General features: G+C 35.7%; 1 protein-coding gene and 1 long non-coding RNA gene across 2 annotated transcripts in view; one reads left to right on the plus strand and one right to left on the minus strand.

Moving 5' to 3' along the window:
* Window positions 1–14,355, minus strand: part of Hakai (E3 ubiquitin-protein ligase Hakai) — a 263,961-nt gene that overhangs the window by 208,599 nt on the left and 41,007 nt on the right. The gene's annotated exons all lie outside the window — the stretch shown is intronic.
* LOC137637931 (uncharacterized) lies at window positions 190–1,497 on the plus strand. Its single transcript, XR_011043825.1, has 3 exons — window positions 190–327; window positions 795–989; window positions 1,466–1,497. It is a non-coding gene; the product is annotated as an uncharacterized lncRNA (long non-coding RNA).

Here is a 14,355-nt window from a genome sequence, read left to right on the forward strand (position 1 = left end):
CCACCTGCATCCTTATTTCTACCTTTCAAAGGCCTTACACCCCCAATTTTCAAACTACCACTATCCGAGAAATGATGGCCCTCTACTTCTACCCCATCAATCCTTACCCCTGTCCACAACTTTCTCTACCACTAAAAACCATTTTCAAAATTTCCGTTAATGTAATCACCTCTTAATTCTACAGACTACCTACGGGCCAACCAAGAGAAAGGCCCGTGCCAACAACAAGTGTTGGCTATAATACTCCAACAACAACAACAACTTGCTTACTGCATCACTGTCCTGGAAGCATCAAGAAGCACCCAGTCCTCCACCATCATGAAGCTGGTGAGTTTCTGGTCCTCTCCAGTATTTTGATGAACCGTTCTTTGCGCACTAAAGTTAAAACCAACTACTTCAATTCCTTAAGGACACATAAGGAATTCTGCTTTAACCATATAGAAATCTTTTCGTAACAATCTCTAGATGAATATTTAAAAATACGAGACAACAGAAGAATATAAACCAGTTATTACGAGAAATCACTCACTGCACCATGGATTCATTAGAGTCAAAGAGTCTAAATCCTGACACTGGCTTATATATTGATGCAAAAATGGTGGAGGAGAAAATATACGAAAATGAAAGAAATTTGACCAAAAACAAATTTTGTTGCCGAAATAAGTTATGGGCATCAGCTTAATTTTCTTGCTTTTTTTCTGCTCCCTATTCCCATCTTTGGATATTTATGAAGTGAAGCAGCAGTATTCTCAATTAATCCTTTAGTGCTATCACAATTAAACCTCTTGAAACAGATCATCTTGGCATGCCTGTCGCTGCGTCCTTGGCTGCTCCGAAGCCCCAAGACGACACCGCCATCTTGAGGGACGACCGAGACGACCAGGGCGACGGAAACTTCAACTACGCTTTCGAACTCAGCGATGGCACTGCGTGGAGGCCTCGGGATCCCCTGGGGCGGAGGGCGCCGTCAACATCCGGGGATCCTACAGGTGAGATTTAAACCTCGGGGGCTTCGTTAAGGGATCATCTAAAGAAACTATTTTTTACAATGCTAAATAAGTTTTCTACAATGAAAAAAATTCACAATTTTTTTCTTTTCAAATCTTAATTGATAAACGTAATCAAAATAATTAGTGACATATATGAACCAAATAAACATTTAGCCTCTACAAGGTTAATTGAAAATAGAGTGTCAAAAGTACCTTAAGAAATAAAAGGGTTCCAAAAAAATATCTTGTTTTTCCTTTGTGAAGTTGTTCTTCATAAACTGATTTCCACTGCGAAATGATTTTTCATTCATGATATTTTGTGCAGCTATCTCAACTGACAGGAAATGTAGCTGCTTCATAGAAAACAAAATATTTTTAATGAACTTTCCATAATATAAAATATTCAGTCTACTGTTAATTAATGGATTATCAACTGGTCAAATAATTATCAATTATTCATTGATTTGTTTACCCAGATTCACTCTTCCTGACGGAGCTGTTGTCCCAAATTACATACGTGGCCGGACGAAAAACGGCTTCCAGCCCTCGGGAGATATCCTCCCCACCCCCCACCCACTCCCCGCCCATGCCATAGAGCAGATCAGCTTCGCTGAGGAACAGAGAGCTGCAGGAGTCGTTTTTGAATAAGAATTCTCTCATTCGTTGGTATCCTTCAGGAACTGGGACTCTCAGAGCACTTCCCTCGGGGATCCTGAACATCTCAGTCGTAACGTCTACCTATAGTGCCCTACTTCTGGTCTCTCTCTCTCTCTTCCTCTCTCTCTCCTCTCTGTCAACCAATCACGACCCATTCTTGTCTCGTCTCTTCTTCTCCCACATAAACAGACCGACCGACCGACATACGCCCGTCTCTCTCGCCAATGTTCTCTGGAAAAAACTCACTTTTTCACCAACGATCAACTTCTCGAATTTCTTTCGCGTCGATGCGTTATAAAGTACTTACTTATGTATTGTATAATACTCACTTATGTTTTGTACATTACCAATTTGTGTGTTTTACTGTTCTGATGTACATTATCATGATTAATAAAAAAAGTTCTGTAGCTTGCATAGAAAAACTCCCAAGATCAGTTCTACAGATGAGAAGAAATATAAATGTTTTGCATAAAGTTTCGTTTCAGGTCGACCTTTTAGTAGAATAAAGAAAATGAATTTTGGTTTCCAAAGGTTACCATCTAGTAAAATTACCAAAAAATATCTAAAAACTTACAAACTTCTAAGTCCATCATATTGGAACATTTCTAACCCGTAGAAATACTTTTCAGCTGAAGTAACTCTTACTGATATTTACAGTATAGAGATAATCTGAAACTGAGGATGCTTCACTAGTGCTGGCATAAGGCAAGCTTAAAATTTGCAATCAGTGCTAAATGCTCCAAGGTCAAGAAACTGTGCTGGCATTAGGCCAGCTTAAAAATTGCATTCAGTGCTGGGATGGCTCCAAGATCAAGAAAACTGTGTTGGCATAAGGGCCAGCTTAAAATGTGCATTCAGTGTTGGATGCTCCAAGGTCAAGAAACTGTGCTGGCATTAGGCCACGTTAGAAATTGCATTCAGTGCTGGATGCTTCCAAGATCAAGAAACTGTGCTGGCATTAGGCCAGCTTAAAATGTGCATTTCAGTGTTGGATGCTCCAAGGTCAAGAAACTGTGCTGGCATTAGGCCAGCTTTAAAATGTGCATTCAGGCTGGATGCTCCAAGATCAAGAAACTGTGCTGGCATTGGGCCAGCATAAAATAGGTGGTATTCAGTGCTGGATGCTCCAAGGTCAAGAAAACTGTGCTGGGATAATGCAGGCTTGATCAGATCAGATCAGATTCAGGGTGAGGCTTTGCCTTTGCAACGGCGCCTCTGTGTCTTTTAGTTTTGTGTGTTCTTATTTTCACTAGTTTTTTCTCTTTTCATCCACATTTGCTGTAGTACTCTTTTTCTTATTTTCAGTATTTTCTTCACAAAAAAGGAACTTTCCAACTGTTGTGCACTATCTTCTTCGTATGGTTGTTGGAGCTCAATTGCTTTTATTCTTATATCACTAAAACTGTGGACAATATAACATAAAATGGTTAGCATTTTCTTCTACATCACAGAATACATAGTTTATATTTCCGTCTTGTCGTCTTTTTTTATATTCAAGCCCAGTGAGTTTGTCCTTGCTCTGAATAATAAAATTGACGAAATTGTGTTGTCTTCTACACTTCCTCCTCCTTGATTTCACTTTTCCAGTTTTTTATACAAAATTAGACTCTCCTTGCACTCCATTTCACTCTTCCATTTGCTTGGTCCCATTTCTCTTGTTCTCTTCTTTATGTCCTCTTTCGTACATCTCTTAACTTCTCTCATCGCCATCCCACATTCCTCAGCATACTTCTTCACATGCATCCACCACTTCCTCTCTTTTTCTTCCATATCATTGACTATTGCTGTTAGTAAGTCCTTTTCTCCCCTTATAAATGCTATTTGATTCGCCGGCCGTTTACTGAGGAAAGTAAGCTAGAGCCAATAAACTCCGCTCTGGCAAAGCAAGTGATTTGTCCTCTGTGATTCGGCTCAAATCAATTCTTGACCAACAAAGACGAAAATGATCGTAATTTCCGAGCTCTTTATTGTTTCTCTGTCAATTTTGATTTTCTTTTTTTTTCTTTTTTTTGTCATCCAAAGTATTTCGATTATTTAAATTTTCGAATCTAGAAAATCTTGTTCTCTGGAAGATTTATAGAAAGTTCTTAGGTTACATATTTCTTATATAAAATATATCATATAGATAATAATAATAATAATAATAATAATAATAAGATAATAATAATAATTATAATAATAATGATAATAATAATAATAATAATAATAAATAATAATATATTAAAAACGAGGTGTCTTACTTCAGAACACCATAAAAATAATAATAATGAGCATATGATATTTAAATAAAATTCAAAAGCTCACCCTCCGAGAAGCAAAGAAACAAGATAATAAAACATTCAAACATGTGCCAAACAAAAGAAAGATATTCCTCCATCCACAAGAAAAAAAAAACAACGAAGTACAAATGCAGACAAAAGAAAATCGTTTGTTTTATATTGTTTGTGTTACAATTTAATATTGTATGTGTCACAATTTATTGCTTGTTTATGAGAAAAACTCTTGACCTTTGTGAAGTGAAACTTCCACAATTATCCTGCTTTTCTGGTCAACTTTGAAATTGTTCATTAAAGTTAAGAGAACTGTAGTCAAATAAGACAATATTTGTCTGGTCAATTTAAATTTTGATCAGTAAAGCTAAACTGAATGTCATCGAGGAAGTTATGATGACGAAAAAGTAATGAACAATGGAAAAAGGCAGAAAAAAGTTGGAAAAGGGTTTGACAAAGCCAGAAGGGGAACCAAACAAGCGAGTGTTCTTGAACACTTCAGCGTCATATGAATACTCGATTTCGTTTCTGTATAGTTTGTCCTTAAAAGTGTCGGGTCTTGACGTCATTTCCTGATTTATAATATCGTTATTGAATGCTTTATCTCTCTCACTCTCTCTCTCTCTCTCTCTCTCTCTCTCTCTCTCTCTCTCTCTCTCTCTCTCTCTCTCTCTCTCTCTCATGATTTTAATAGTTATTGAACGTTTCATTTATTCTCTCTCTCTCTCTCTCATGAATTCTAAGTTATTGAACATTTTATTTATTCATTTCACTCTCTCTCTCTCTCTCTCTCATCTCTCCTCTCTCTCTCTCCTCTCTCTCTCTCTCTCTCTCTCTCTCTCTCTCTCTCTCATGATTTTAATAGTTATTGAACGTTTCATTTATCTCTCTCTCTCTCTCTCTCTCTCTCTCTCTCTCTCTCTCTCTCTCTCTCTCTCTCTCTCTCTCTCTCTCTCTCTCGTGATTTCTAAGTTTTTGAGCATTTTATTTATTAATTTCGCTCTCTCTCTCTCTCTCTCTCTCTCTCTCTCTCTCTCTCTCTCTCTCTCCTCTCTCTCTCTCTCTCTCTGAGTTGTATTTGTGGGCCGGTGAAGTGAACACTTGTGCGTCCCTAAATATATCCTGATTTAACGCGGATAACAAAAAGGCTATCGAGTGAAATATAGCTACAAGTTTTCGTGAATAGTCGGTGATTAGTTTGAGGGCAGAAAAGTGGGATACAACGTCGGCATAGGATAGTTATCTTGTGAATTAATAAAAATCTGATCAAGATGGCATTGTATAACACAGGCAACTCGTGGAGAGACATCACTGGAGACAGCAAAACCAAATTCCATGAGTTGGCGAAACAGGAGCTCGACCGATTGACAACAGATGTCACTAGCAACTCCAACCAGTGTGACGGAAAAATATTCGCAGACATATTGAAACAATATGATCCAATAGACTGGAACAAATCTGCGGAAAACATCAGTAAAATAATTGAAGAAATTCCAAAGAAGATCCAAGTGATTAAGAGACTTATAAAGAAAGTCTACATCAATCAACACATTCCATCAAAGAACAATAACAAGTCCAATATGGTGAATATGCTGATTAATGCATTGGGAAAAAGAATGCCAAAATGGTGTAATACATGTAAGATATGGTATTCCATTAATAATCCTCAACAACTGATTAGAAAATGTAATGCCTGTAATGTTCCAACACACCCCACATGTGCTGAAATACAGCAAAAAATAAAAAATAGAGACACAAAGGTATTCTGCTCAACATGCTTAGTCAGGATAGAAAATATAATTAAGTCGAGACTAAAGCTGCAAATAGTTGAAGAAGAAGAAGAAGAAGAGAAAAATGAACAGGATATGTGTAAGGATGCAGAGGAAATCATTGATATAACTTATGATGCCATCCAACAACATACTTATGAAGAAATAAATTATCAGAAGGAAACAAATAATAGACCCAAGAGACTCTACCCGGACCTACATACTTTTAGGGAAGAGCAAGAACAAGAAAAAAAAAGAAAAGAAAGATATAGTCTGTAATAGGCTGAAAAGAGGGAATTGCAAATTTGGCGAAAGATGCTACTACAAGCATCCAAAGATATGCCATAATTATGAAATATATGGTAAATGTGCGTATTTAGACGGATATGGAGACGAATGCAGAAATCTCCATCCAGAAATATGCAAAACCCTAAAAGGAAAAGGATGCAGTTTCAACAAAAAATGTCGATATATGCATCCTGCAACTATGAATGAGAGTAAGAAAACTCAGCAAACTGAAAAGAAAAACAAAAATGAAACAAAAAAAGAAACAAAAAAGCAGGCCGCGTATATACCGCACTATGCACCAAAAAAGGCCTTTCAACCCAAATCTCCACAAATAGAGCCCAACTACAAAGAATGCATCTATAATGCCAGGGGTTGGTGCAGATATGGGGATAATTGCAGGTTTACACACAAAAATAAGTATGAAGGCGAAAGAACAAATATTATGGAAAAGTTGGATTTTTTAATGGCAGAATTCCGAGAAATGAAGAAAAGAACATCATATCAGAACAGGAAGGAAGCATGGGAGAATCCATATTATTACCAATATTAAATAATGGGAATGAAACACAAACCATAATAGTGATGAATGCACAGGGTTTAGTCACGAGTAACTCTAAAAGGAAAATAGAGTTCCTAGAAGAACTAACCCAAATTGAAAAAAATAGATATATTAAATATAAGTGAAACGTGGTATTCCCAAGAGACTGGCAGTGATGACCAGATAAAGGGTTTCCAAACTTATAGATCAGACAGAAAAAATAGGAATCAAGGGGGAACCGCAATATATGGAAGAGACATAAATCAAGGAAAAGTCTGTGAAAAATACAGCAACACAGAATGTGAATTGATTGCGGTAGAATTTGAATTTGAAAAACAAGTGAATATTGTAGTTTACAGACCCCCAAATACTAAGGACATAATAATAGAAAAAATAGATGATATATGTAGAAACCATAAAGACTGGAATATACTCCTATCCGGAGATTTTAACTTTCCTTTCGTGGATTGGAAAGAACGGATAGAAGAAAGTGGTTGTATGTATGCATATAAAAAAGAGAGAAATAGTAGTGCAGAAGATAAGAGGCAATTTGAAAAGCTTCAAGATATGCTATTAGAACATAATATGCAACAAATAAACCACATTCCAACAAGAAAGGAAAATGTCCTAGATCTAGTATTTGTGAATGAGGTGAATTATGTTAAAGAAATAATAGTGTATAACACGGGAATTTCAGACCACAATGTCATAGAATTGATAGTTCATTCCAAAGCAAGTGATCACAGAATTAATAAAAGCACAAAACTTTGGGAAGGATATGGAAAATATAATTTTTACAGTAAGAATATAAAATGGTCAGAAATAAATGAAGAACTGAATAAAGAATGAAAAAATGTATTTATAAGTGATAATATACAGGTAAATACGGACATACTGTACAAAATACTGGAGAAAATTGTTGAAAAATATGTACCGAAAAAAAACAATAAACAAAAGACGTGCATACCAAGAGACAGAAGGATCTTATTTCAGAAAATTAGAAAGTGGAAGAAAAATCTTGCAAAAGAAAAAAATGTGTGGAAAATGAGGGAAATAAAATGTAAGATAGAAAATGCAGAACAAAAGATTATACAGTCGAAAGAAAATGAAAAAAGGGACTTAGAAGAAAGGACACTTCAAAATATAAAAAGAAACCCCAAAGTACTTTACTCCTATGCAAAAAAGATGACTAAAGGGAGAATAGAAATAGGCCCTCTAAGAATTGAAGGACGGCTAACGAATGAAAAAAAGGAAATATGCAACATATTAGCAGAAAAATATAAGAGTGAGTTCACGCCAAGAATTGCGAATGAGAATAATGAAACAGAAATGAGAGAAGAAAATGTTGAATATCTAACGGATATAGATATTAATGAAGCAGATATTGTCATGGCTATAAACGAAATTAAAAATGGATCGGCAGCCGGACCAGATGGAGTTCCAGCGATTTTGTTAAAAAAAACTGCAAACACTATCGCGAAGCGGCTTGCAATACTGCTAAGACAGAGTGTAGATATGAGCGAGATATATGTTAAACATAAATTAGCTTATATAACCCCTATCTTCAAAAGTGGATCAAGACTAGAGGCAAGCAATTATAGACCTGTTAGTCTAACATCACATATTATGAAAGTGTATGAGAGGGTAATAAAAAAGAAAATAATGATTTGTTTAATATGGGTCAACACGGTTTCGTACCTGGAAAAAGTACACAGACCCAACTGATAGCACACTATGAAAACATATACAAAAATATGATAAATGAAAAAGACACAGATGTGATCTATCTAGATTTTGCAAAAGCCTTTGACAAGGTAGACCATAACATATTGGAGAAAAAAATGAGAAAGCATAATATTGTGGGAAGGATAGGAAAATGGGTAAAAGAATTCCTGCAAAACAGAAAACAGATAGTGGTTGCAAATGACGAGAAATCAGATGAAGCCCAGGTAATATCGGGTGTGCCACAAGGTACGGTATTAGCTGCACTGCTGTTTGTTATTATGATCTCAGACATAGACTGTGATGTTGAAAACTCCGTAGTGAGAAGTTTCGCCGATGACACAAGAATAAGTAGAGAAATTACTTGTGATGAAGATAGGAACTCGCTACAAAGAGATCTAAACAAAATATATGAATGGGCGGAGATAAATAGGATGGTATTTAACTCCGATAAATTCGAATCAATAAATTATGGAAACAGAGAAGGAATGGTGTATGCATACAAGGGACCTAATAATGAGACAATCACAAACAAGGAAGCAATTAAAGACCTTGGTGTAATTTTAAATAGGAATATGTTATGCAACAACCAAATAGCAACACTGTTGGCTAAATGTAAAGCAAAAATGGGAATGTTATTCAGACACTACCCTGGATAGGTACGGTGGGTCGTACGCGACCCCGAGCGTCAAAAAAAAAGAGGTTTTTCTCACGTGACTCACCCCCGTGACTGAATTTGTGCAAAAGCCTTTGACAAGGTAGACCATAACATATTGGAGAAAAAAATGAGAAAGCATAATATTGTGGGAAGGATAGGAAAATGGGTAAAAGAATTCCTGCAAAACAGAAAACAGATAGTGGTTGCAAATGACGAGAAATCAGATGAAGCCCAGGTAATATCGGGTGTGCCACAAGGTACGGTATTAGCTGCACTGCTGTTTGTTATTATGATCTCAGACATAGACTGTGATGTTGAAAACTCCGTAGTGAGAAGTTTCGCCGATGACACAAGAATAAGTAGAGAAATTACTTGTGATGAAGATAGGAACTCGCTACAAAGAGATCTAAACAAAATATATGAATGGGCGGAGATAAATAGGATGGTATTTAACTCCGATAAATTCGAATCAATAAATTATGGAAACAGAGAAGGAATGGTGTATGCATACAAGGGACCTAATAATGAGACAATCACAAACAAGGAAGCAATTAAAGACCTTGGTGTAATTTTAAATAGGAATATGTTATGCAACAACCAAATAGCAACACTGTTGGCTAAATGTAAAGCAAAAATGGGAATGTTATTCAGACACTACCCTGGATAGGTACGGTGGGTCGTACGCGACCCCGAGCGTAAAAAAAAAAAGAGGTTTTTCTCACGTGACTCACCCCCGTGACTGAATTTGTGGGTGATCGACCTGCAGGAGGTGTCTCCCCTACACGCTCTAGTAGTGTCCAGATGTGCATTGCTGTAGCTGTACTCCTTCCCCGATTTCTGAGACGCGTCGGGGTCGAGCGCGACCGAGTTTACCCTTCTAAGGTAATTTGCATAATTATCAAAGTTATTACGTATTATGAAATTGTCGTAAAATGGTGCAACTTGTATAGGTTATCGGTTGTGGAAAGTCTTGGTGGATTGTTTGGCTACCATGTGCATGATTTTTTTTTTAGTTAAAATGTCGTTCATCACCACGAGGACCATTTTACCGCGAGTGCCCCTTTTTCATTTTTTTTCATTTTTTTGCCAAGTCATTTTTCCGTAAGATATTGCCAAATAGTGTTGTAAAAGTTTTGCTTGTTTAGTGTTGGAAAGTGTGTCTAGATGATCTGGCTACCCATGCGTGACTTTGTTTTTGTCAGATACGACGTAGTTATTGGTATATTGGGTATTTAACTGCGGTTGCCAATTTCTGTTTTTTTTTTCAATATTTGTAAAAAATTTTACGTAGTAAGGAATTGCCGTATATTATTCATTTTTTTTTTCATGTTTATGTGTTAGAAAGTGTGCCTTGATGGTTGGGCTAACACGTGCATGTATTTTTTTTTATCTGAGATGCCGTATATTAGAATGTTGGGCATTTTACCGCGAGTGCCCCTTTTTCATTTTTTTTCATTTTTTTGCCAAGTCATTTTTCTGTAAGATATTGCCAAATAGTGTCGTAAAACTTTTGCTTTTTTAGTGTTGGAAAGTGTGTCTAGATGATCTGGCTACCCATGCAGGACTTTGTTTTTGTCAGATACGACGTAGTTATTGGTATATTGGGTATTTAACTGCGGTTGCCAATTTCTGTTTTTTTTTTCAATATTTGTAAAAAAAATTTACTACGTAGTAAGGAATTGCCGTATATTATTGATTTTTTTTTTTATGTTTATGTGTTAGAAAGTGTGCCTTGATGGTTGGGCTAACACGTGCATGTCTTTTTTTTTATCTGAGATGCCGTATATTAGAATGTTGGGCATTTTTCCGCGAGTGCCCCTTTTTATTTGTTTTGCATTTTTTTGCTTAGTCATGTTACCGTAAGGAATTGGCAAGTAGTGTCGCAAAACTTATATTTTTATAGTGTTGGAAAGTGTTTCTAGATGATCTGGCTACCCATGCCTATTTTTTTTTTAGCCAGATATGGCGTATATATAAGTATGTGTTCGATTTTCCTGTGATTGCCATTTTTTCGTTTTTTTCCCATTTCTTTCAAAATTACTACGTACTAAGGAACTATCACAGAGTAATGATTCATTTATATGTTTATTTGTCGGAAAATGTGCCTTGATGGTTTGCCTAGCACGTGGCTGAAATTTTTTTTTTCTGAAATGCCGTATATTAGAATGGCCATTTTTCCGCGAGTGCCCCTTTTTATTTGTTTTGCATTTTTTGCTTAGTCATGTTACCGTAAGGAATTGGCAAGTAGTGTCGCAAAACTTATAATTTTATAGTGTTGGAAAGTGTTTCTAGATGATCTGGCTACCCATGCCTATCTTTTTTTTTTTAGCCAGATATGGCGTATATATAGGTATGTGTTCGATTTTCCTGTGATTGCCATTTTTTCATTTTTTCCCATTTCTTTCAAAATTACTACGTACTAAGGAACTATCACAGAGTAATGATTCATTTAGATGTTTATTTGTCGGAAAATGTGCCTTGATGGTTTGCCTAGCACGTGGCTGAATTTTTTTTTTTTCTGAAATGCCGTATATTAGAATGTTAGCCATTTTTCCGCGAGTGCCCCTTTTTATTTTTTTTGCATTTTTTTGCTTAGTCATGTTACCGTAAGGAATTGGCAAGTAGTGTCGCAAAACTTATATTCTTATAGTGTTGGAAAGTGTTTCTAGATGATCTGGCTACCCATGCCTATCTTTTTTTTAGCCAGATATGGCATATATATAGGTATGTGTTCGATTTTCTGGTGATTGCCATTTTTTCGTTTTTTCCCATTTCTTTCAAAATTACTACGTAGCCTACTAAGGAACTATCACAGAGTAATGATTCCTCTAGATGTTTATTTGTCGGAAAATTTTGTTTACTTCTTTTTTGATTGAATATCATCAATTTTTTTTAGCTAAAATATTATATTGTTTCACATTTTTGTTTTTTTTTTCGATTTTATTTCCCTTCAAATAATTTTTTTTTTGGGTCAGAATTTTAATTTTATAGTCGTAAAATAATCGACAATTATCCAGCAACCCACCATACAATTTTTATGCATATCCAATAATAATTAGATTAGTAAATAACACCTTGAAATTGACATACCCTTCCTACATTTCAAGTGGCAGATTAGGGAGTCTGAGTCAGTGTGGTTGGCGGCCATTTTGTGGACATATCCGAAGCGTAAGTTGCCCTATCTATATATATTCTTGTTCCCTATAGAATTTGTGATATTTTGGTATATTTTTACCTGCATAAATATCATATTATATATTAAATATATGTATTTTTTTACGAAATTTCTAAGTACTCAAAAAATTACCTTTAGATATGGCCCCTGATATAAATGTAATTTACAAAATAATGAAGATTTTTTTACATATTTCTATTTTAGGATAACATATGTTTATTCCCTAAAAAAATTAGCCACTTCCTATTTCATTTGGGTACCCAAAAAAATTCATGAAATTTGGACAAATTTTTTTGGCCAAAAAAAGTTACCCTTTTTTTCTCATTTCAGATCTTCACCTCCATGGGTCTGACTTCATCCAAAATACATCAAGATGTGTCCTAAACATTCAAGAATCAATTCCTAAAAGGATTTGTGTATATATGTAAAAACTTTTTTTTTATGAATTTTTGTCAGGTCTTTTTTTTCTACTTAATTTTTTAAAATATTTATAATAAATAGTTTTTCTGCAGATGAGTAGTATTTATCTTTACAGTTGTTTTAAGCATTCATTGAAGTTTTTTTTGGCAAAAGAAAAAAAGAGGTTACTGCAAAAACTGATTTTTCAAGAATTTATTTTGGAGTCGGGGTCGTTCGCGTCCAAGTATACCCTTAAAGGGGTGTCCGAGGAGCGTACCTATCCAGGGTTAAAACAAGAAAAGCTGAACACATGATTATGCTTTACAAAACTTATGTGCGTAGTACACTCGAGTACTGCAATGTGATATGGTACCCACACTACCAAAAGGATATTGCGCAAATAGAGAGTGTACAAAGGTCCTATACTGCTAGAATAGAAGAAGTTAAGGACCTTGACTACTGGGAAAGACTGCAATTTTTAAAACTATACAGTATAGAAAGGAGAAGAGAACGCTACATGATAATACAAGCATGAAAGCAAATAGAAGGAATTACTGAAAACATCATGGAGCTTAAAATATCAGAAAGAGAAAGCCGAGGTAGATTAATAGTGCCAAAAAATATTCCAGGTAAACTGAGAAAGGCGCACAGGACATTAATCCACTACGCACCAGCATCGATAATGCAGCGACTATTTAATGTGCTGCCAGCTCATCTAAGAAACATATCAGGAGTGAGCGTAGATGTGTTTAAGAATAAGCTCAATAAATACCTAAGATGCATCCCAGACCATCCAAGACTGGAAGATGCAAAATACACCGGAAGATGCATTAGCAAATCTCTGGTGGATATACGAGGTACCTCACACTGAGGGACCTGGGGGAACCCAAACAAAAAATAAGGCAAATAAGGTAAGGTAAGGCTCTCTCATTCAGGTATAAATAGTAATGTCCCCATGAGGAGGATAAACAACATAGGTGACAACACATTCTCTTAGAGTACTCCGCTATTCACTGGAAATTCATTTGAAAGGACTCCATTAACATTAACATTGCACTTGCTATGCTCACAAACAGACTTAATCAAATTTACATATCTAAGAGGAATTCCACAATAACGCAGGATTCTCCACAAAATTGGCTGGTGCACACTATCAAAAGCTTTTCCATAGTCCAAAAACGTTATCAAAAGGGGATTTCTATATTCTATGTATTGCTGTACAACATGTCTTAAAATGAAAATTTGGTCCGTGCAATTTCTACCTTTTCTAAATCCTGCTTGTTCATCTCTCAGCTTTTCATTTCTCTCTAGTCTCTTTAGAATAAGTATACTATATATTTTCATAATAACTGACATAAGTGTTATGCCTCTGTAATTATTGCAATCAGTCAGGTCTCCTTTTTTTGCTATTTTCACCAAAACTCCTAACTCCCATTCATCACGTTTTGCTTCTTCATGTCACATTCTACAAAATAATCTTGTAAGTAGTCTCGGAGTCACTTCATTTTCGGCCAGTATCATCTCGGCAGTTATTCCATCGTATCCAGGGGGTTTCCATCTCTTTAGTTTTTTATTTTAGGATAACTTCGAATGAACACAATGAATTCATTCATGGGCACATCAAGATCTTCATCAGCTTCAGGTATATCAATCAAATTATTCCCTTCATATCTCCTATTCATAACCTCACTAAAGTGTTCCATCCAACGTTATATTTCTTCATCCTCTGTTGCTATAACAGAACCATCTCCCTTTTTGATGGTTATATGCTTCTTCTTTGCCCCAGTCAAGATTTCATTAATAATTCTATGAACAATTCTTACACCATAGCCACTTCCTGAATTCCTAGATTTGTCAGCCTCATCTGCTTTACTGTCTAAATATTCTCTC

Source organism: Palaemon carinicauda, chromosome 3 (genome assembly GCF_036898095.1).
Source record: "Palaemon carinicauda isolate YSFRI2023 chromosome 3, ASM3689809v2, whole genome shotgun sequence".
Taxonomy (NCBI): domain Eukaryota; kingdom Metazoa; phylum Arthropoda; class Malacostraca; order Decapoda; family Palaemonidae; genus Palaemon; species Palaemon carinicauda.